Here is an 18,266-nt window from a genome sequence, read left to right on the forward strand (position 1 = left end):
CACTTTGGTTTATTCTAAATATATTCGGTGATTCTATATTTAAGAAGATGATGAGGCAAGGAGAGCACAGTAAAAGAAATAATGATACTGGCTGAACAAGGATAAAGTAGATACGTATTTTGATCCCAAATAATTCAGTTATTACAAATATCATATATAAACAGAAATACTAGAAGCAAATGATGCAATTATTATTATTATTATTACTTATATCTACATAACGTACATGTTATTTAAAACATCTCTGTTTTAAAGAGCATCAAATGTATTTTTCCTTTTTGGATATTAAGTAAAGTCATAATGTTTAATATTTGATTGACATGTTTAGATACCTTGTTAAAGTAAAAGAATATTGAAGCAAATTACAAAGTAGTTTCTCATTATCCTTCGAATTTAGTTGGTAGCTTAATAGTCACTAATCAATTATTATGCAACAAATCTTCAATTAACGAAGAATTTAATCAACTTTTCTCATTCTTATATTTTAATTTTCATGGCAATCTATCATCTAACTAGAGCGAGACTAATGTTAACTAGCAACTAGACCTTGATTTTAATTAAAATGTCTTCATTCAATGTATGTGGCAACTCTTGTCTGTTGACTATTGAGTACGTTGACAAATTGACATTTCTTACGCCATAGCTTGCTTGACATTTCTTACGCTTACACAAATCGACACTTCTTACGATCTAGAGATACTCTAGGTCGTGTAGTTGAGTATCTACTCTATCGTTGTCTGCTTTCATGTCAATGAGGGCAAAGAAACATATACTGTTTAAATGGTTCCTTGAAATTGTTGGCAAAGCAAAACGCCAAATATATAGACAAGCGTGTAGAACAAGTTATAGCGACGGCTTGGACTAAAATGAGAGAGAAAGGAAAAAATAGGATGAAGAAATAAAAGTTATTGATCAGAAGGAGGCAGTCAGGTGGAACGAATAAGTCAAAGGCGTCAAGGATTCCAATTGCCAACTGATATATATATATATATATATATATATATATATATATATATATATATATATATATATATATATTCATCTCTCTTTCCTCTGCTTTAAAATACCTTTCCCCGAAAGTTTTTATCTGTGTTGTGTGGTCCACATCTTTTACCCAAAGAAACTAACCAGACAAGGTGAAGGGGAGGCAGGCAAGAATCATGAATATTCGAAGCACGTCGCCGAACGTTGTCGGAAGCTGTTACTCAAGTTATGGAAAACACATTCTTTCTTTTTCTTATTAGTTCTTTATTTAAAGGTGGAGTCACTAGGCGACAAAAAGAGAGAGACAGAGCAAGAGAAATTGATAATGAGTTCATGTATATGACTTTAGTGCATGCATATAAACTCGCACTGGCCTCAATCGAATTTATATTTTCTTGCGTAATATTTCAGAACGAATTCTTAGAGAGCCATCATTTTTGCAAGGGAAAGTAAACTAAATTTGTTCCCTTAGGTTGAAGTTTCATCTGTATGTACCTGCCTTGCTTGTTTGCACTATATGTTCCATATGCATATTTGACTCATCACTTCCTGCTTAGAAAAAGAAAACCTGTTTGATTTTGGTAGGGCACAGCAGGAGAAAGTTGGAAACCGCTTCAAACATAGCAGCAGAATTTGTTATACCCGATATCTTTTACAGTGAAAATGATACCTACATTTTTATGATCTTTTCTAAGCAATAATTAATGTCAAAGTCTTGTTAATTTTGAATTACTGTCTACAGAAGGAAAGGACCAGTTAATTCTGGAGTCAGTCACTGCCATTTTTAACTGAGCAAGAGGGGAAAAACATGATTCATACATTTTTCTTTTCAATATAAAAGATAGATCCATTTTTCATTGTATCAATGTGAACAAATAGACATGAGGGTAAGAATAATAAAGAAAATGAAAAGTGACGTAAATATGCTCATTCTGTTTTGTTCGATAAGTTAGTTTATTTTCTTTTGAATAAATTTTCAATACGTATGGATTTCTAGTTCCCTCCAATTTAAGACTCAATCAATCATCTCAAAAAATAATTTATATTAATAGTCTTAACTTACTTGTGAGTAAAATGTAAGCACTTAAGTGTGATACAGATGAAAGAACCACTGAAATACTAGCTTACTAACAATGAGATTTATTTACATTCTTGTACAAAGCGGAATACAATGTAAGCTACCAAAAATTGGATTCTCGTGAACATGTATTCTCAATATAAGAAATAATAATAATAATAATAATCCATCCCTGCTGATTTACTGGCTGACGCGTCGAGGATTCCAATAGAGATCTCTTTTTATTTCTCTTTCCTATGCTTTAAAATGCCTTTCCCCGAAAGTTTTATCTGCACTTCGTGGTACACGTCTCTATTCAAAGCAGCACGTGGTTTCGGGGTTCGATTCTCGGTAAGAGAGGATTGAACCCATTATTGTGATTCGGATTCCACCTTAAACTGTAGGTATACGTCCCATTTAGTTCAGTTGATTTTGAGTTTAACGTCTCTTTCAGCAGCGAGGCTATATGAGACGGGACCTACTGATTAACGTGGAATCCGAACCACATGAGCACCCACTGGGGATCGAACCCGAGTCTCCCACGCCAAAGTCGCGTACGCTAACCGCTTACCCACGAAGGAGCTCTACGTCCCATTTAGCCTTGGAGTTCGAAAGGAATACTAAACTCCAAGAAACAAACACACAAGTTATCCTTGCGTGATTTCAACTTCCAATAGCCACGATGTTCGTAAGCCGAGAAATTGAGAATAGGCATTGGCAACTTTTAAAGAATGTATTCACTTCGTCTAATTTTATGAAAGTTATCTTAGATCAGACATATACACATACATGAATGAATGACGTACCGAATGGTAGAAGCTTAGCTTTATTATTATTATTATTATTATTATTATTATTATTATTATTATTATTATTATTATTATTATTATTATTATTATTATTATTAATAATAATAATAATAATAATAGTTACTAAAGGAAACGTGTTTTGATCTCTTCTTACAACTGTTTCTGGTTATAGTGAGAAAAGTATAGGAAGAGTTACAGTTACCTTAAAAAAAACTCAGATGAATATTCTGAAGTATTAATAGATATATGAATATATTGTATGCATGTGTGTTAAGTAAATAAAATTGCATAATAGAAACATGGAGCGATGAACGCACTTCACGTACAAAATAAATCAATTCCTTACTGTGATGGAAGTGGTACGAGAAAACGAACTGCATACAACATGACAGGAAGAGAAAGATGATTTCAATTCCACTACATGCATACATATGCAAGTGCAAAGTAATAAAACGTAAGTGTTTTATAGCGGAAACTATTAATTTATATGTTCTTCTTATGGAAAAATGTGTCTTAATGTCTTGTGCTAGTCCGGTTTTGGAAGGAATACTTTTCACGGATGCATATGTAAAGGAAAGTAAGTGGTCGTAATATGATTTTTTTTTCGTTATCACTTGTGTTTGTTACCATTCCTTCATTCCGACATATTTTAAATGTGTTGAATAAAATAACATACAGAAACAATGGTGGTAGTAGTAAATTCATGTTGATGGTACTTCCGTCTGACCTTACTTTCTCACTTCTCTTTGCTTTCGTATAAGTATAATGAAAGTAATTTGTTCTTCCTTCAATGAGGATATTATTCTTGTGTTTACGTTTAATTATTCCGTACAAATTCTTTTGAGAGATGTTACCGTTATAAATCTGAATGATTACTACCCACTTTATCATTATTTTGATTCGATTACTGTGAGGATACGATGGTGCAAGGGTACAGTGATCACTTGTCATGTCAGGTACCTGCGGAAATATGGTGATCATTATATATATATATATATATATATATAATGCTATATTTTAACAGGTGTATACATTTCATAGCTCCACATGTCGAAAAAGTGTTTGTCTACACATGTCCCTCAGTCTGTTCATTTCGATGTATGTATACACTCTTAGAGGCAATACAGTTCAAATGTATCGGGATCAAAGTTTTATAAGATTACCCAACAGAGATTTATTTGAATTTTCTCATCACGAAATAAGGGTTGTTCGTTTACTGGAGGGTGAAAATTTAAAAGAAAAAATGCGATGTTTCCTAAAACGGCTCTAACGATTTTGTTTATGTATCTAAATCGATATTCCATAAACTAATCTGTAATATGGCATTAATCATTTTGCTGGGGGAAAAATTACAAGTGTAGTTTACTCTTGGAAGTGAGTTCTTTCAAGATGATTTTCTCAAAAATGACTCAAGTGATTTTGTTCATATCTGATAAATAAATATATCATTAATAATTTTACAATATGGCAGAAGTAATTTTCCATGAAAACAAAACAAAACTACAAGAAGTAGTGTACCCTTAGTTTTTTTTTTTTTTGAACGAAGTTTTCTGAAAACAATTATTACTATTTTCTTTATATTTTAAATATAATATAAGTAAATGTTTCAATCATAAGTGCAGCACAACATTATTTCATTTTTTAAAAATTGAGAGGAGGAAGCTTAGTGTGTGATCACTACCTTTAATTTCAATTTTATTTTATTTCGATTTGAATACGAAGAACGATCAAATTATGTTTAGAAAACAAAAGAAAAAAAGTAAATAATAAAGTGTAATTGTTAACCTTACTTTTTTGCTATTTTCTTTATATATTGCCAAATTTCTCAGATAGAGTTGCTAACTCCATTTAATACTGGTTCTAGTAAGAACAAATTAGAAGGAAACAAGTCGGAACTTACATGATCAGAGTGGAAAAGTTGCTCAGTAGAGCCGAGGAGAACCTTAGTAAATCTAGTATGAACGTTATGAACACAAAATGAATGTAAACCATTGGTTTTAGAATGATAGTTCGTATACGAACAACATATAAAGAATCATGGATAGCATGGCAACTTAATTTGTGAATCGAAATTCAATGTCTCAGTTTAATGGTTAAATTGATTGGCTAAAATAAATTATAATCTTGGAACATATTGTAAGAGCATATGTTAGAATATATAGCAGTAAGATTACCTAATAAATAATCAACGTTTGATTTGAACTTACTGATTACTCGTTTATACTAATCGTTTAATAGAAAATTATTCTTACCCAAATGATAATGCATATATTTTTCAGCATTCTGAAATTTTGTAAAATCATTCTTAGGGCTTTCGTTACTTGTCTCAAACTTCATTTTTGCTTCAATCACAGATCACTGCGATTGGATCATATTCGTTTTAGATTTTATCACATATTGTTTTCTTTTAAAACTTTAAAAATATTTTTAAAACTATAACAATTTTATTCTCATACAAGAAAAATCTATCGAACTTAAAAGTTTAAATTTGATCTTTCTTTCTACCATTTCCCGACCTTCTATTCTTCACAATTTTCTTCAGTCATATTGTAAAAAAGAAGCTCGGAAGGCACTCACAAGTTAAGAGACAAACAAACATACCTTCACCCACCTCAACAAACCGACGCATAAATTTAAAAAAGATCAAAACTCTTTCCAGGTTCTTCCTACCTCTTTTTAACAGCAAGAAGAACATAAAAAAAGAGAAATAGTTTAACATTTAGTTCTGTCGGAATGGATTCTTGTGAAACACAATTTATTCCTGTTAGTCAAAAAGAATTGAGGGGAATAGTAGCGTTAACCTTTCTCCTCTTCGACTTACAATATATATATATATATATATATATATATATATATATATATATATATATATATATATATATATATATATATATATATATATATATATATAAGCACAAAACTACCCATAGCAATAAAAAAATGTACTGAACGAAAAAATAAAAAGTGGTACGACTACTTTTTGTATATTATATGAACGTCCATAAATCACATAAACAGAAAAAGGTAGATTTCTAACTCTACTATCTGGCGGGACAAAATAGTGAAAAAAAATGAAGGAACAAAATAAGAGGATGAATAAGAACGGAAAGCAAGGGAACAAAATAACAAATTGAAAGAGAACACGATAAATAGAAGGGGGACACAGCAAATCTTAGTTTCAGTCACGGGAAACAATTGTGTGGAAATTAGAACACAGCAAAGAAGACACTGAAAATATTCTTTTTTGTCTGTGTGAAGGCATATCAAGAATCACGAAGCGCTTGTACTGCGTATAGAACAGAAGTGAGTCAATCTTTACCTAAAGAAATACACATGTAGAGAAACTATTATTCGAAATGCTTTCTTTGTTTTAAATCTTTACGGTTGATGTTTGCCTTGGTTTTTGTGAGAAGTAATAACTCTATACAAAGTATAGTAATGAATTTATTGATTCACTGAAGTTTAATATTTGTTTCCAGCCCTAAGGTTAACATCGAATCTGAAGTATACAAATTATCAGTGGAATTCTAACTTGACTCTTTTATCCGCAAAAGGAAAACAAGAACCACTTTTCACAAGAAAGCTCTTTAGCAGTGCTCTTTTAGAAATTGGTATTTGTTTAACGCTGGTGCAGGGAATTCCCTCATCGTATAATGTTTCCCAGACATATCTCCAGAATTTTGAGATATGTTCTGATTTTCAAAGTAGGTTCAAAGTAGGCAAAAGATAAACCTTGACAACAGTGGCACGGAATGCTTCGGTGGGAAGTCGAAGGTGTTAAGAACCACCAGCTCCGCAGTTTCTCGTGTTCGGAATAATGCATGCTGCGATGTATTTTGTCACGGTATATTCACGTTTTCTTCACCTACAAGGATGAAACGAAACATCGCAGCACACGTTATTCCGAACACAAGAAAATGTGGAGCTGGTGGTTCTTAACATCTAGGACTTCGTACCAAAGCATTCCGTGTCCACTGTTGTCAAGGTTTATCTTTTGCCTACTTTGGAACCACCTTAAAGACAAAACATATCTGAAAATTTTGTTGAGAGCATGTCTGGGATGCACGTTGATGAAATATACATTTTTTTAATTGCGTATATATGACTTGCTTTACGCTTCCTTTATGACTTGTTCGCTCCACGGTTTCTCGAATTCGAAATAGCACGTGTTGAATTTTAGCTTTTCCACGACTTTGGACAGTCCTAGCTCTGAAACTATGCGCTTTTTCCCACATGGCCCATATGACCCTTTTCTTTTATTTTGATGTAAGAATTCATTTCCTACAGTTTATAGGCATAGTTCACTAACACCCTGTCTATATATATAGATCGCTTGGATGCGAAGTGGATGGAGGAGAAAAGTTTGAAATTCAATATATTATTTAAAAAATCATATTAAATTATGCTTGCAACCAAAAATATAATTATCAAGTTTATTTTCTAACGCTGTTATGAAAAACTTCTCTTGATGCGATTTACATGAGACGTTGAGGATCAAAGTTCTCTGTTGGAAATTTTCATTTTTGAGTTACAGCGCTTGGCATTCAAGTGGACCACATGTAACACAAATTCACTTTGAAACAATAAGGGACATTTAAACAGATTTGAACAAATCGATAAAATTAAACCATTAAAATTGAATTTAATTTAAAGAAAACAGAAAAAATTCCGTATATAAATCAAATCAAAAGCAAAGATAGCGAAGGTGTTCTGCATCGTTAAGGAGAACAATAAAATGATTCCCTTTTCCCCAGGATTTGTCAACTATTAAAAGCAACAAGTCTAGATTGAGCAATCTATCTTTCTTTATGATGACCTTTGGGCAGCACAGCACTTTGAGATAAGTGGACGTTCACTTAATGTAACAAGGAAAAGCCCTGGAAAATTTCATCCAGAAATTATGTTCTCAATTTCATAACACAAAGAATTCTATTTCTCCATGCAATATAGGATAAGAAATTACATGTAAGGAAACCTTGATGATTCGAATTAAAATACAGACGAGAATTGTATTAATATCCACATATGCATCAACAAAATAGAGTACACAAACCAAACAACTACTCGTAAAAGAATTCTGTTAAGTAATAGAAATAGTTTAAATCCAATTATTACTTTATTTCTTTATTTTGTATAAAGTACGAAAAAAGTTTACTTTTTTAAATATCATATTTTATGAATATTTCACACACCTATTAATCATCCGGATAAAATTCAGACAGAACAGAGTAGGGAAGGAGGATCTCCAGTTGTTGCTTACAAAAACTTAATAGTTATTATTGGATAGATGAAAGATAATAGAAAACGTACGATATATTCACAATTCTTTTCATATTTTTGTAAGATTTCAATATTAAATCGTAGAAGTAAATAGAAAATAAAAAATATATAGTGCCGCTTCCCACTCTCTCTATTTTGGAAATTATATTTTTAAATATATCTTTATCCTGATTACAAATGATTAGCATCAATACCTTAGTAATTCAATTACGCTTGCTGCAGTGTTATCGTCTACTTTAGACTGTAGAGCACCCATGAGATGTTAAACTTTCAAATGAAATGAAATAAAAGCTTTCAGTTTAACGTCCCACGAGTATGCCCTTTCGGCTAAGCGAGATGATGATTAAAACTAGTAAATGATGACGTAATAATTGGTGGAATAAGAAAGTGGGAGGAAATGGGAGTACCCTGAGAAAACCCACGGACACGGTGTTGTCCACCACAAACTTACTTGTTCGGGATCGAAGCAAGGACCCCACGTACCAGAGGTAAGCGCTCTACCACTGAGCCACCGTGCCCCACGTCAAACTAAAGCATTAACGTTATATATCCAACTATTTGAATATGTTGTTTTGATATAGTTGCCTTTAACTATATACAGAGTACCAAAAGATATTACAGAGATTGGCGTTCAGCTTTTATGTAATTCACATATGAATATCGATCTATTTAAAGGAGAAAAAAGAAAAGTGGTTTAATATTTTCTGTTAAACAAGGAAACAAAAAATAAGTAAAAATACATAAGGGGAGGGGAAAGAAAGAAACCTTAAGTTCCGTACATATCAATCTCTGACAGAAAAATAACAAGAGGAATTTAAAAACACATACTTTAGTAAATTTGACATATTTTGATTTGCAGGAAAGATAATTTAATTTGTGATAATGCAAAAAAAAATTAAAGAAAAAAGAATAAATAAATGAAAGCTTGCTGAAAGGAGCCATTGGAGGAGAACGAGATTGTAATAAACTTGAGGAAAGAAATACATAAGCACTGGGTATTCATTTATTATTTACGACTTGTGTTATCTTGTCATGGTTCATTTGAAAACTGCTCAAGTTAATTCCGTGCGCAATCATGGGTCTTATCCAAGATATAAATTCCTTCAAGAATCGTGTTGTTATCCTCAAGATATGTAAGAACAAAAAAAAAAAAACTGTTTGTTTGACGTCTTGTTTAAATGGAGGAAGAAGGGTGATAGAAACAAGAAGGTATACGAGTGTTCAAAGTGAAAAGAGACATCAACTATCTGATAAGAAGGTATCTTATTATTTTCACTGAATTATCAATTGAAGTACTCACACCTTGGTATTTTGAACTCATTTATTGTATTATATTGACTTTTGCACTGATATAACTAACAGTCGAAGTAACTCAGTATTAAAAATGTTATTTTCAGCTAGTTTTTTTTTTTAGGACAAGTAGGGCACAGGTTCATGACCATACACTTGTTCACAGATTTAATTCAGGTGGGAATGCAGTCATGTTAAAAATAATTTGGAACTTCCCTTTTATAAGTTATTTACTTCTATTCTTTGACGCTGTGTTTTAATAAGTAAGCTAGCAAGAAATGTTCAAAGGAACGAACAATATGCCTTTGCGTTTGAAATTATAGCCATACATTAAAATATGGAGCCTTTACAAAGGAATGGATATCAAGGGTTTCTTAAACTCAATACACAACGCTTTTTTTAGTTTAACGTTTCGCGATTATACATCGATTCTAAGGGAAGACAATGATGATGAGATGAATAATAATAAGTGGGGGATGAAAAACTCTAGAGAAAATCCCATACAGTGTCTGTCCACCAGAAAGCCCACTTGGCGCGGTCTGGGGTCAAACCAGGGACCCTACAGACTAGGTGTGAGCTCTCTACCAAGGACACGAAGCTTCAGATAAAAGTCCTGAATAATAATTCGGATCTCCTAACTTCAGAACAACAGATAGTAGCCAACATAAAGATAGTAGCCGACGTTGATTAAAGATAGTAGCCAACATACACTTCGAAATGTACACAAATATTGACGTTTTTAAGCACTAATTTGCGTTATATAGTGAGACTGTAGAAAACAAACAAGATGTACCAAAAATAATAAGATAAAACAAAATTATATTCAAGATTAAGAATATATATCCTAACAACATTGATTATAAATAATGAAGATAAACGATATGTACCGAAAATATTAAGACAATTATATAAGAAAGAATGACCAATTGAAACAAGATATAACATGAGTAATTGTTTATAATTTATATTAATTAGGGAAATCATAGGTTTTAATTACTTGTACAATACTATTTAGAATAGTGACAGATAATAAGAAATAGCCATGAATTGCGTCCGTAGTAAATTTTAACTGCTGTGAGAAGTAGATTTAAAATTAATTAACATAAAATCGCACTAAATGATTATAATGGATAGGGACTTACGTCGATGCACTGTAAAGATAAAACGTTTTAACTAATGCATTTTTATACCAGACTGGAAGATACACAAATGAGTCTTCAGAGCATAAGGGAATCAAATCTAATTACCATACTTGTGAAAAGAAAAGACATAAAATTTGAAACGGTATATTTATGTATATAAAAAGTTAACATTATTCTTTTATATTATAAGAGAGATTTACAATATTAGGTTATGAATCTTTTAAGCTCTGAAAGGAGCTTCAAATATAGATTTTAAAGATAAAATATGTTCTAAAATGACCAAAAGTAAACTTAGTTCACTTGTACATTGAACGCGAAAAAATCTATCTAAGCGCATAAATCGATCATTTTATTTAGATTATGTATCTATCTGTGGAGTCAGAATACATATCTATTATATGTGTATCAATATTTAAGCTTCTGATTTTTGTGTGAATTTCTTAGACAGATATAACTTGTGCTTATATTTCTGGTATGAAGTTAGTTTACATTTTATCTTGTCTCAGTTTTTATTCTGTACCTAAAGTGAAAACGATATAAAATGCATGTGGAAGATGCTATCAAATGACAAAACGATGAAATATTAGCGTACGTGGGAAAAGCTGCCTTTTACCGTAAGCTCATATGATGGCATCTAAGATTCTAGTGTTAGTCTACGCTTAAATCTCTCTGCCATAAGTCACCACAGAAAAAAATAAGTTTTGCTTTTGTTTGTAAGAAAGAGGATGAGCGTAATACAATATAATGGAATTTGAATGCACGATGGTCTACTACTATGACAAAAGCCAATACAAAGAATGAATTCTTATTTTCAATGTGACGAGTATAATACAAATTATATATGATTACAAGTTGACAACATTAGTGTATTACTTGAAGACATTTTTATTTCCTGTTAATGTTTCTAAACAAATGGTAGTAACAAGCATAAGAAGAAGAGAAACGCTGCCGAGAAATCTTTGTTCCATGTCAATGTTTCTTGTATGAAGTCCAGTAATCAGAAGAAGTTACCGAATCCACTTTTCTTTCTGTGCATCTGCTAAAAGCTCCTCTGTCTGAAAGCTGAAGACTATGAGTTATATCCCTTCACCCTTGACCCTTTGACGATGGATGGAGAAGAAAACTTCTCGTTCATTGACTCTTTCATGCTCCTCTCAGACGAATGGAGCAACATTTTTGTTGTTTACCTCGTCTTTTGCTCTGCTACCAAAGGTTATGTTTCTCGGATTTCCTTATGGTTACTCTTACTCTCACATGTAAGTACATAGGAACACCTGTTTCCTATTTCCTTTTCCTTTGTTAGAAATGATCGATTTCTATTATAAAAAAAAACAGAGAATGAGAAATGTTCCATTCTAAGCACAATAATCAGTTAATGCCCCTCTCCTTGCTCTAGTGACTAGCCCGCAAATCTTGGATGCAAGATGTTCCGGGTTTGATTCCCAGTAGGAGAACATTGAACCCATTACGGTAATTCGGATTCCACTTAAGCTCTAGATCCACGTCTTATATAGCGTCGTTGCTGAAAAGGGACACTAAACTTTCATGAGCAAACGAACAAATAAAAAGTTATTTAAGGTTACTCAGTTCTGGAGTATAGGGCCAATTCCATTCCAGATCAAATAACATGTATAACTTTCCTAAGGGTCCAGTTACTTCTCACGCTTTACAGTTCTACTAGTTATTTTATATATATTTTTTAAAATTTAAATCAAAATATTCATCATTGTCTATTTAAGCCTATATAGGAGGTAAGCTAAAACTAAACTTCCTTGCTTTACAGCTAGGAAGAAGTATCCCCGGTTTTTAGTTTATTCTTGTGTACTCAGCTCATAAGATTTCATTTCAGCGTCGTTACTCTGGCTTTCTGATTCTAAGTTTGTTACTTGTTAATTCAAGTAGATTTACAATAGCATCACAATACAAAGTCAACACTAAAATCCTTTTTCCTTACCGAGAATTGAATGCAGGACAAGGGCTAACTGTCGGGCTGCATGGGAACGATAATATATAAAAAGGAAAAAATATGATAACATTTGCAAGGGCGCCCATGTTGTGGTTTCCAAGAGGGGGCAAGTATAAACGACATTTCGAATGTAGTCTCAAATTTTACGGTAACTATTCTAAAAAAAATATTGGGTTTTCGATCTTACGAAAGCACAGTTTCCTCTAAAGGGAAGGCATGCGCCCCACCTTGCCCCCCTCATGCGCGCCCTTGAACATTTGTTAATTCAACAGAAAAAAATACAACATTTGCTAATTCAACAATCTGTATCTTAGCCACCCAATAAATCTGTTCCTATGTCTGAATGAGCTATAAAGCTGTGAACTCAGCAACTTAAACAAATCTAAATAAAAGGCACGGATCACCACACTAAACTTTCTCTGTCCAATTCCTTAAAATAAATCATGTTGTGCTGCAGTTATTAATGAAATATTTTATTTTGAAATACGAACAAAATTCTAAGGCGTTCCGAAAAACTTCATCGAAAAATTAGAAACTTATTCTCAAAAGTAAACTACCCTTTGTAGATTTTTTCATAAGATATTACTTATGTCATATGTTACGGTTATTAATGAAATATTTGTTTATAAAATAATAACAAAATGGCATGAGTGGTATTTTACAAAATATTTTTTTAAAAAACTTCACTCCAAGAGCAAACTACCCCTTGTAGAGAATCTCATGGAAATGATTTATGCAAAATTATAAGAATAATGCTGCAATGAAATAAGTATTTGGTCGTATATGAGATATGACCAAAATCTCCTGGGTCGGCTTTCAGGCAGTAGTCTCAAAAGGATCCCATCCCCAAGGGTAAATTATCCCTTGTTCATTTTTGATAAGGAATAATTTACAAAACATTATAAAATTATTAATGAACTATTTGTTTGGGAAATGCGAGCAAAACTACCTGAGTTGTTCTTGAGAAAATCGTCTAAAAAACTGAATTCTTAGAACAACGTACTTCTCGTAGATTTTTCTGGACAAATCAGTTATGTCATATTGTCAGAACCTCAGAATATTAATAAAAATATTTATTTATGAAATATGAACAACATCGCCTAAGTCGTTTCTGAGAAAATCGTCCGAAAGAAAACTCACTCCCAAGAATAAACTATCCCTTCTCAATTTTTCCCAGAAAAATGACTTATACCACATAATGGGGTTTTTGAAAAATTGATTTATAAAATATACACAAAATTGTTAGAGAAGTGATTGAGAAAATGGTATTTTTTAAAAAGTTTATACCCGTCAATAAACTATCCTTATTTTTAGGAATAGAAGGAAAATTCAACCCCACCTGGAGAATCACATAGAAACCTTAAGTTTAAAATTTAGTTTAGACACGTTGAACAGTATGGCCTCTGAGTGAGTGTACATCAGGACGAACAGACGGACAGATGTCCAGAAATCAATTTTTATGTATGTATGAGCCATGAAACGTGTGAATCCCTTGAACCATACTTTCTTTTCTCCTTTCCGTCGCTTGAAAGTAAAAATACAAGGAGTGGTAATTCAAGACCCTATGATCGGCAAAATTAATAGCTCCAAGTACACATATTGAAAGAATGAATTGATTTTAACGTTCCTTTCAGCAGAGAGGCTATATAAGACGTGGACCCACTGATTAACGTGGAATCCGAGCCATATGAGTTCGCGCCGGGAATCGAACCCGGGCTCCCACGCCAAAGGAATGTACGATAACAACTTAGCCACGAAAAAAAAATATCATATGTACAGTGACGGCGAAAATTATTTACGTGTATTAAAAAGATAGAAAGAAATGCTAGAAGCCCTATAATACATACAACATTCCTTGTCTATTTTACAGAACTCGTAAAAGTAAATGAAATTTTACAATATTATTAGTGTGTGATGAAAAATTGTGAAAAGGTGATACTAATATTCTAATATATATACTAATCAAGACCTCATTGAACTAAACAAAATTATATCCGTGATTGTAAAATCTCATGTGTACTTTACGACAAAATGGAGAAAAACTTTTATGTAAAAAGTAAAATTGATACTACATGAAAACCACTGTACCTATTAAGGTGAAACTCATATTGAAATATACCCTCGTCAAGCCCTTTTTCATGACACTAACAACAGCTCACAATTTGGTTAATGAGATATAGACCAACATTATCAGTAACCTTAAAACTTGATTAATTTGAACTTAACTACAATATTGTCCAAAGATAAGATACACATCAGTTCAGATATGACATAGAAATAAAGAAAATAATGTGCTTCGGAGGAGGTGGGGAGAGAATTCACATGCGAAGTTTTCGAGAAAATCAAAAAACAAACTATGAAGTACGTTGATTGCTGCCATTAATAACTTTTAATTAATTAATAGATTTTATTCCGTTGGAAAAGATTATTAATTTAATTACTGTAGTATGCGTAATAAATGTTGTTAACTAGCAGATGATATCTACTGTCGTTTTTCTTCTTCTGATGGTGACACATACTCCTAACAATCAAACAGATATTCCTAACAATTACGCATACTAGTATACTGCTCGTGAAATGCATGATTTTTTTTTAATTCTGCAGATAATTCCAAAACTTGTTTTCAAGAAACTTCGTAATTTTGCCATGTTATTTGAAACTTGGTAACAGCTTGTAGTCCTATTATGCCATATCCTTGGAAACTTTTTTTTTTTTTTTTTTTTTGACGAGAGAATGCTCCTCGCGTAAGAAATTTAGAGTTATTCATGATTTATGAAAAAATCACCACGAAATGGTCTCTTGATTTCAATGTTTAAAATGTACTTGTCTATATTCAGACGTATTCTAAATCTTTTAATTTTAGCTTTCAGGAATATTTCTTATTCTTGATAAAATGGATAAGTTTCTACACTTATTGGAATATTTAGAATTTTGAGTGTCACCATTTAGTGCATACTTTCATCTACATAGAATTGATTTTTAACTTAATTATATAAATAACAAGATTACAATTAAAATGTTCCCCTTGTTTTGTGGCATAGAACTTTGTTTGAAATGAATTGAATTGAAATGAATATTTCAGTTTAACATCCCACGATTATGCCTTTTTAATCTAAGGGAGAAGATGATGAAGACAAATGAATGGTGATGGAAGAATTGGTGGAATGAGAGAGTGGGAGGAAACGGGAGTACCCCGAGAAAACCTACGGACACCATGTTGTCTAACACAAACTTACTTGGCTTGGATCGAGCCAGGGACCCTAAGCACCAAAGGTAAGCGCTCTACCACTGAGCCACAGTGTCCTCCAGAACTTTGTTTGAGGCACCAATAACACATATTAGTGTGCGACATAATATTGAATCGGAATAAATTATAAAAAAAATATAGCAATATGAACAAGTAACGATAAAAAATAAATAATAAATTAACAAAAAATACGAAAGAATGAAAGATAAATAAAACAGAAACTGAACAAACAATGAGGAGATAAACATGCATTGTAATACCGGGAATTACAAGGTTAGAAACTTCTATCTTATTTCTTTTATATGTCTTTACTGGTTCATATGCATATGAGTTGGAAGAACTGCCTAGTTTTATCAGCGTTGATTGAGATCCACGATGAGTACACCTATCTTGAAAGACGAGCGCTTAAATCAGCTTATTCAAGGAATATTTTTATTGCGCCTTTACTGGAAAAGGATGCATGTTTCCAGGGAATATGGTTAATTAAGATTCAGACTTGAACCTTCAAGGCATTAGTTTATAGCTAGTAATTTTCGCTGAGCTCGTATTTCCGTTCAGAGAACACAATTATCAAACCAGGTTTTTAACTGTAAATAACGATCAGAGCTTGTATCAACCACAGTCTCAATTTTGGATTATGAAGACACATTATTGCAGACGAGGATTTTCTATCAGAAGACTTTTTTTTTTTAAAAAAAAAAAAAAAGGTAATACAAGCCAAATAAGCATTTATGTACTTTAGACATACAAATGCTCACAGCTATATTCTGTAAAATTTCTCTTGAAATTTCAAACGTTTAGGGAGATTATTAGAATTTACTCTCAAGTTCTTTTCCTGCCAATTGAAAAAGTTTATCTGATGAAGACAAGAGTTTTTAAGATTACGTACTACAATAAGTTTGAATAAATTTTCACATCCGACAGACGTGAAATGGAAAATGTTCATCTGTATTCTCATGCAGAAGACTTTTGTAAGCTAAACAACTTTCACTTTATTTGGAAGCCGAAGAACAGTCGATGGCACTCATAATAACAGATAGAGGTGTTAATAATACGGTGTAATAATAACAATTTAATAACAAATTATGAAAACAACGTGCCGTTAAGAAAACACGGTTGAAAGCATTTCTCTCGAAGCTTCGAATGCAAGGCTTATGCAACACTGTAAAGCAATTACTTGAATTTATCAAGAATAATGGAAAATATTACAATTTTTTTTTGAAAATGTTACAAAATTTTAGTAATTAGCTTAACGCATAATATTTTAGATGATGCATATTAACACAATAATTACAAATTTTAGAAATATTTGGACAATAGACTGTCAGTAGATGCACCTATCGAACATTTATGTTGAATATATTATACAGTAGAACGAATACATTTATAATAAATTTGAAAATTTGGACGGTAAATGTTCCTTGCATCAACATGCAGTTACTGTAATTAGTTGTAAAAGTAGCATAACACCGGATATTCCAACCTTGAAACCAATATTATTAGAAACAATTATAACTATCTTGCTCAGCAGGTGTGTACCCAGAAATTTTTGTTGGGGTAGGTCCAATACTACAAGTCACTACGTCTATGTAGTATTGAACGGGTATTATCCTGCACTCGAAAAGACGATAAGTAATTGTAAAATACTTCTTCCTATATCTGCAGAAAAAAATTGATAGAACTAGAATGGTTTTATAAGAGCAAGAATACAGATGAAGTATAAGATCAAATTTCCATAGTACTTCAATCATTTGTCTGTTAAACAACTAGGTTTTATTGGGAAAGTGTACAAATGTATATTGAAATCTTTGAGTTTTACGTCCCACGGTTATGCCGGTTAGGCTAAAGGAGACGGTGATGATGAGTAATGAATGAAATGGTGGAATGAAGAAAGTGGGAGGAAACGGGAGAACCCCGAGAAAACCCACGCACACGGTGTTTGTCCACCACAAAGTTCACTTGGCGGGGGCTGGGATCGAACCCGGGACCCCAAGCACCAGAGGTGAACGCTCTACCACTGAGCCACCGCGGCCCCAAATGTATATTGAGTAAGGAAAGTTCTTTGGGGAGGAGGTCCGGAACCGGTAGACCCCGTGTGTGCGCTCCTGTTGCTCACGTATACAAATTTGCACTTTTTGCATTTAACTGGGCACTTCATACTTTCTTCTTAACTTTTTTATATCGTTTTTATTTTCGTTTATTTATTTTTAAGAAACAAGATGTCTCATCAATTACAAAGTTTGTGGAAGGAGAACATTTCGATATACTTGCCTCATGATGAATAAGGAAAATAAATCAAGATCAAGTATCTACTGGAACAACTACATATTGTCACTTATGTAATCTCGCTCGGATCTATGTTCCTCAGGTTGAAGAACGAACTCAAAACCTGTAGGTGTTTGATTAGTTTGGAGTTTGTCCCTTTCACCAAAAATAGTTAAGCATGTTCGAACTACTGAGGTATCATCGGGAATCTAACTCGGTCCTCCAG

At 32.5% G+C, this 18,266-nt stretch overlaps 1 protein-coding gene across 2 annotated transcripts in view; it reads right to left on the reverse strand.

Moving 5' to 3' along the window:
• Nucleotides 1–18,266, reverse strand: part of blo (bloated) — a 248,337-nt gene that overhangs the window by 82,179 nt on the left and 147,892 nt on the right. The window lies entirely within an intron of this gene.

This window comes from Thermobia domestica, chromosome 2 (assembly GCF_964235325.1).
Source record: "Thermobia domestica chromosome 2, izTheDome1.hap1.1, whole genome shotgun sequence".
Taxonomy (NCBI): Eukaryota; Metazoa; Arthropoda; class Insecta; order Zygentoma; family Lepismatidae; genus Thermobia; species Thermobia domestica.